This window comes from Chrysochloris asiatica, unplaced genomic scaffold, assembly GCF_000296735.1.
Source record: "Chrysochloris asiatica unplaced genomic scaffold, ChrAsi1.0 scaffold00139, whole genome shotgun sequence".
Classification (NCBI taxonomy): domain Eukaryota; kingdom Metazoa; phylum Chordata; class Mammalia; order Afrosoricida; family Chrysochloridae; genus Chrysochloris; species Chrysochloris asiatica.
This window is the reverse complement of record NW_006408657.1, coordinates 6,824,423-6,831,036: the sequence shown is the minus strand read 5'-3', so window position 1 is coordinate 6,831,036 and position 6,614 is coordinate 6,824,423. Positions and strand designations below refer to the sequence as shown.

At 41.3% G+C, this 6,614-nt stretch overlaps 1 pseudogene; it reads right to left on the bottom strand.

Moving 5' to 3' along the window:
* The window catches only part of LOC102819546, a 19,988-nt pseudogene that overhangs the window by 9,804 nt on the left and 3,570 nt on the right, over positions 1-6,614 (bottom strand).

Here is a 6,614-nt window from a genome sequence, read left to right as displayed (position 1 = left end):
CTTTCAAAAGTGTCTCCTTATCTTTGATATGGTGTTTGTTCTTCTATCTTAGTGGTATTGAGAGATTTGTCTTCCAGCTCACTGGTTCTGCCTTCCATCTCATCTATTCTACTCCTCTGCCCTTTCCGAGTATTGTCTATTTTTGATATTCTGTTATTGATCATTTGGACCTCTTTCTGTAGATTTTGAATTATTTCCAATGCTGTATCTATCTTATTTTATTGTTCCTGTAGCACTTTCCTGGCTTCTTCCTTGTTTTTCTCAACTCCATTGTAAAGTGTTTTGAAACATTTTATAATCATTTTTCTGAATTCCTTCTCAGGTATTTCCAAGGCCTGCCCTCCTTGCAGAATGGAATCCAAGTTTACCTCTAGGTCATTTGTCTCAGACATTTTATCTTGTTTCTGGAAATGTGCTGATATGGTCATCTGCTTTTGTTTCTTGGACATGTTTAGTGTTTATCTGTGGCCTTAATATTTAATTGAGTATGTGTTTTGGTATTTTTTGTGCTTTCTGATTGCTTCCAGGAAGATGTGATGAGGATGTGGGCTTCCCTTTTCACTCTTCTTATTGTTTAGCTCAGAGTAACTTTCACAGGTGTTGTCTGTTTCTCTGGTATATGACTGGGTTCTTGCCTGGGTTTTGGTGTTTTATAGAGTGTGATTGTAGCTTGGCTGTGTGGCAGCAGTTGCTGACTCTTCTTGTGTAATATAGGAAGACAAGGAGTCCTCCAAAGGCAGAAGGGGGGCATATAACAGCAAAACAGCACCAGTGGAAAAAAAAAAAAAACAAGAGAAAGAAAGAAAGAAAAAAAAAGACTAAAAAACAGCAACAACAAAAACTAGACTGAATACTGCAGTCTCTAATCACAGAAAAGGGAAAGGAGGGAGAGAAGAAAAAGAAACAAAAATCTGTAGCCTAATATTAGTATGACTTTAATGTCCTCTCTTCAGCTTCTTGCTTTCAAAGCTGCCCGAGAGATTTCAAGATGCCAGTGTTGGTTGTTATGCTATACCTCAGGCTTTAATTTAATTTTTGGCCTGTTTTGTTTTTAAATTCTCTTTCCCTCTCTACAGCTCTGTCCTGCCCTTTCCTGTATTAAAAAACAGAACAAAAGCTTGTAAGTCTGTCTTCTGCCTATTACTGATTGGAATACCTAAAATGGGACTACAACGTGCCCAGTGAAGGAGGCTTCCTGCAGAGCCTCTGCAATACATAAGACTATAGGTAAAAACCTGAACCACATCCAGATCTCCAGAGTTGGGAAATTTCCACTTGAAAGGATGAGCAGACCAGCCTGGAGCAGCTAGAAGAACAGAAGATACTTCTTGAAAGAAACACCTACAGGAAAAATACAAAACAATAGAGGCAGAGGGACTGTTACTACAAGAACAAATAAGTTGCTTTCCCAGGAAACATCAAGACAAGTGGTTGGGTCCCCTCAGTGCAAACCCTCTTCCAAGAATAAAACTCAATGGGAATACACGCTCTGATTGGTGACCACTCTCATCACCGATAAGGGGAAGTGAGGGAAAAACAACAATGAAGTGGCAAGCAAAGCCCTACAATGTAGAGAGTAAAGCGTGCAGCTGATAAAAAGAGAGGGCATATGCACAAGAACACCCACACTTGCAGATAATACCCACTTGACCTGACTTCAATGACTGGATGATCAGAGCTCAACCAGAAGAAGAAAGAAGAGGAAAAAAAGAGTAATCTGATACAATTTGATGAACTTGACCTACACCTACGGATGCAGTAACTCAAAAGAGGGAACAAATCCTTACAGCCTGAATCATTCCCACCCCCTCCACACACAGAGTAGACATGGAGGGGCAACTTGGACATTGGCTACCCAAAATGGGGGCGGTGGAGGCTACAAAGGCAAGAAGTGACTGGCTTACAAGCTTTCAAGAGGCAACCTAGAGCCAGGGGGCATGGAGGAAGGCAGAAACTCCAGTGAGTAGTATCCAATCTGTCTAGGCGGAGCTGATGAAATGAAATGCAGATGGGTCTCTTGTGATACAATAGTGAATAATTGTTATTAGGACTGATTGTGAGGGTTGGAAATGTAAAGGTAGACATTTTATAGCAAGGAAGGGATGGTTAACTTTCCAGTCTAGGAGCGGAGGTCCCTAGGACCATCAACGGAGAAGAGTGGAGAGCGGGACCCTACCCAGAGAAGCAGCGATGCCTGAGATGGAGGCAGAGATGATGACATGAAGCTATAGAGCAGCTGGGGACTTTAGATCCAGAGAGGGAGAGCGACTGTGTGCTGAAGACTGGGGGGTGAGGGGGTAGTGTAGGGGGCAGGTTTGCTGTGTATACCCTTTGGTTGTTTGATGATGCATGGAGGGAATTGGAACCATGGCAATGAAATGATATACGATATAATGAATGTAAAACTAATGTTCTCCCATGTAAACTATCATATAATTCACAATAAAATATTTAAAACAAAAAACAGAACAAAAACAAACAAATAAGAAACATTCAGGGCCGGCTCTAGGGCTGAGTATCTGTGCACATGCGTGGCAGAAGAACCCACCAGTGGTGAGGGTGGGGGGGTGTCCACTCGCTCAGGGCCCCCTACTAGTCACCAGAATGAAGGTGAGCAAACAGTGGGTACACCAATGACCAGATACCAAAAAAACAAAAAACAAAACAAAAAAAAACAGAAAAGAAAAGAAAAGAAAATCAGAACAAAGCAAAACTGAAAGTGCATTGTCCAACTTTGCCCCAAGGTTGCCGTAACATTTTTCTGTTGTGTTTCTGCTCCGTCTGGTAGGCCTTGCCATTTGGTCTCGCCCAAGATTTCGGCTCGCGGCCTCAGAGCCCGGCCCAGCAGATTCAAAAGTACATGATTTTTTTACTTCAACTCCAATTTCCACAAGCTATAAGACTTCAAACTTTTAAAATATTCCTATCTCTGTGGTTTCGAGTTTAGGAGCTCTGCCCTGGATCTGTTTTGCCTGGTATTCTGTGTTATTGCTGAAGGCGAACTTCACTGCACCTCCACCGTAGCCACCATCAAGCCCCGCCTCCCTGATGGACATTTTTTCAATTAATGTTTAAGGACTAAATGAGGCAGTGAGTATGAGGTCTAATTTGTTAAGATATATTTATCATACACTTTTAAGTAAACTAAGAAAATCTATGTATGTATTATTTGACTTTACAGAACAACAGAATAAAAGTGATAAGGGAAGCATAGAATTGACCACCCTTTTATGTTTTTCTCTATTTCTTGAAAGTAGTTGGAAGTCTGTTTTACTGCTAAGCTCTTTCACATTATTAAGGCAATGCATATTCCAATACCATGTTATCTTTTTTTGCAAATCACAATAAAAGGTGGCCAGTTTCTCAATTTGTTTTACAAACAAGCAAAACCCTTATTCTTAAACTTTATAAATGATAAGCAATGTACAAGCAATGTCATTCATAAACATATAAAGCTAGTGAACCATTTTATTAAAAGGAACACTTGAGAACTGGAAACAATAAAAAAACAACAGAAACAACAAAAAAGGAAGATAAGCATCCTAACTAACTATATAAAACAGGAACACAAAGATGTTATATACTGTGCTCCCTACAACCTCACCTTTGCCCTCCAAGTTTGGCTGCTTTCTTTGAAGACAAAGTGAAGAATCTGCTTCAGACATCAGTAGAGGTCGAAGAAACTGCTGGGCTTCGTACTAGAATTTGTACCAGCCATGGTGATAGGGTCAACCCTACCTGTAATTCTGCTTGGACTTTCTCTTCCTCATCTCTTAAAGCTTCCTGATACAGGGATGGTAAGCAACTGGGATTAGACTCATGGATCTTTGTCAAAAACTCCAAAAGTTTCATTTTGCTAGTTTCAGCATGGGCTCTTGAGCCCTAGAGGAATTCCTAGCATGGAGGATCACTGTTGGGCAACTGACGGTATTCTAGTTTTTGTCCTGTACCAAATCTGAACTTCTTAGGTTCCCCAAAGATGAAGTGCTTCTTCCAAGCATTTCCCAAATCTCTTCCTCAGTGACACAGTTGTCCATCATGATGATCACAGCCAGGATAATTATCAAGAGGCTTGTCTTGGATAGGCCCTCATCACCACTCAGGTTTGCATTAAAGGTGAGGTCTAGCTTATTGACAAGAGTGCAGCAGTGACTGGTGGGGTCTACTTCCTTCAAATCAATGCCAAAGACCAGCTCCGTGTACTCAGAGGTTCTCTTGAAGATCACGAGGAAGTCATCCTTGAATACTTTGATAAAAACATCCAGCATTTCCTCCTTTGTGATCAACTCTTTCACTTGATACTTGTACAGCAGAACTTGCACCATCAAAGCTACCTTTTCTTCTAGATGATCTGTGGGCAGGTCTTTGATGTCTGGGGGTGACTGTGAGGTGACTGAACTTTCCTCCTCTCCTGGGGTGCTGGAGGCCTCATCTGATTTGTTTGATGAGGTGTTTGTGAAAGTAGTAGAGGAACAGCCACTCTATGGATTTCGGGAATCCCAGTAACAGGGACATTAGAGGATGGGAGGAGGGAAGACTAATGTCCTCCAAAGCTTTGAGGATCTGTGCAACATCTAGGCCCTTGGTCTCACTGCAGGCCTCCAAGTGTTGCTCATGTGTGCAGCATGGGCTTTTCTGACACTGAGGCATGATCATGCTTGTGGATGGCAGTAGGCAGGAGTGTGGGTACAATCTGGGGCGAAAAGAATGTCAATGGCCTCGGCTAGTAAATGCAATGGTGGTGGCTCTGATGAAGGCTGCCTCCACTGACTTCTCCTGAGGACAGTGCTTCAGAGTCTCAAAGATCTTCTGTCCTGTCCTGTACGAAGCTGGAAGTGGAAATGAAAGGTTCTTCAGGGTGCAGCCAGGCAAACCAGCTCAAGGCTTTCCAGAGCTAACAATAGGGCAGGTAAGATTAGGATCTGAAGTCCCCTCTCTTTTAAAGTAGGTGGTCTTCTCTGTCCTTGTTCAGTTTCTTCACTGTGACTTCTGGGAAGATCTAGGACTTCTCCCTCTACTGACCAAAGGTCTACCACCTCAGAAAGAGGCACTAACCTCCCTGGGGTACCTCACTTCTGGGATGAGTGGTTCCCACAGTCCTCACTTAAGGTCTGTACCTTGGCTTATTTTTTTGATGAAATGCTTCCTGGATGATGTCCCTCCCCACTCAATTTCTGTGCATTTATCCCACTGCGACTCTCAAAGAGGTTAAATCTGAGTTTTAGGCTAGGTGTTTGGTGGGGGAACCGTGGCACAATGCATGGGGCCAGGACTGGCAGAGAAAAACAAAAGCACATTCCCATGGGTTTTCTCCCCATCTGCTTTAAAAGATTTACTTTGTACAGGCAAGAGCCTTGTCCTATCCTGTTGGAAACATTGCATCACTTTATAAAATCATGAAGTTAGGTGTTCTAGGAACCAGCATGGGCCCGCTGGGTGTGTCTCCTGACTTCTGATATCTTAATTATTGAAATAGTACAGCAGGATAGAACACAGACTATGTCATTTTGTGCATGGGTTGTCTGGAGCACAGGGAGGTGGTGAAATGTTTGCAAGTGATTTGTTAATGATCAGAGTTAAAATTTTAAAGTGATGTCTTTTGTGTTCCTACTGTAAACATTTCAAACAAGGCAGTCCAAATAACATTTTCTCTTGACTTTCCTTCAAACCTCTCTATCACACACTCACCATTATAAAACCTTAGTTTGAATTAATTTTGTATGAATATAAATGCATTTGACTACTACTTAAATGTAATAATAAGATACATGTAATTTTGCTATTTACTTTCTTTTTTCTTCTTCTTAATAATGCACCTTAACAAGTTTTCCTTATAAGTCTACTTGGTGTCCATAAAATCTGGAAATCAAGATAACATTATTTTACAGATAGAAAATGCCTCTGAGAACACTTGATATGTTGTTTGCAGTTACAGACTTTATGGCTACACTCTACATACAACCAAAGCCGTTGCTATTGCTATTGAGTTGATTTCAACTTATAGTGACCCCATTTATTACAGATTAAATTTGCTACATAGAGTTTTAGTCTATAATCTTTCCAAAAAGGAACCCTGGTCATGTAACGGGTTACAAGTTGAGCTGCTAGCCACAAGATCAGCAATCACTTCTCAGAAGAAAGATGAGGTTTTCCATTCCCATAAAGATTTACAACCTCAGAAACCTTCTAAGGGTAACTATGAGTCAGAAGTGACTCTAAAGCACATGACAACACTCTTTCTGCAAGTAGATCACTGGGCTTTCCTTCCATAGTGCAGCTGCATAGGGTCAAATGACCAACATTTGGGTTAGTTGTTGTTAAGTGCTACTGAGTCAATTCTGACTCACAGTTATCCTGTATTGAGTTTCCAAGGAATAACTCGTGGGTTTCAACCACCTGACCTTGTGGTTACCAGTACAGTGCTTATCCTACAGTACTACACCAGAACTCCAGTCAAATGCAGATATTTGCCCCACCCAGGGACTTTACTCTTTATATAGATCTACACTTTTTTGGTTATTATTTAAAAAGTAAAATAGATGTTTTCCTTTATAAAATTATTACACATAGTTGTTGTTGTTGTTGTTGTTATGTGCCGTGGAGTCGGTTCCGAC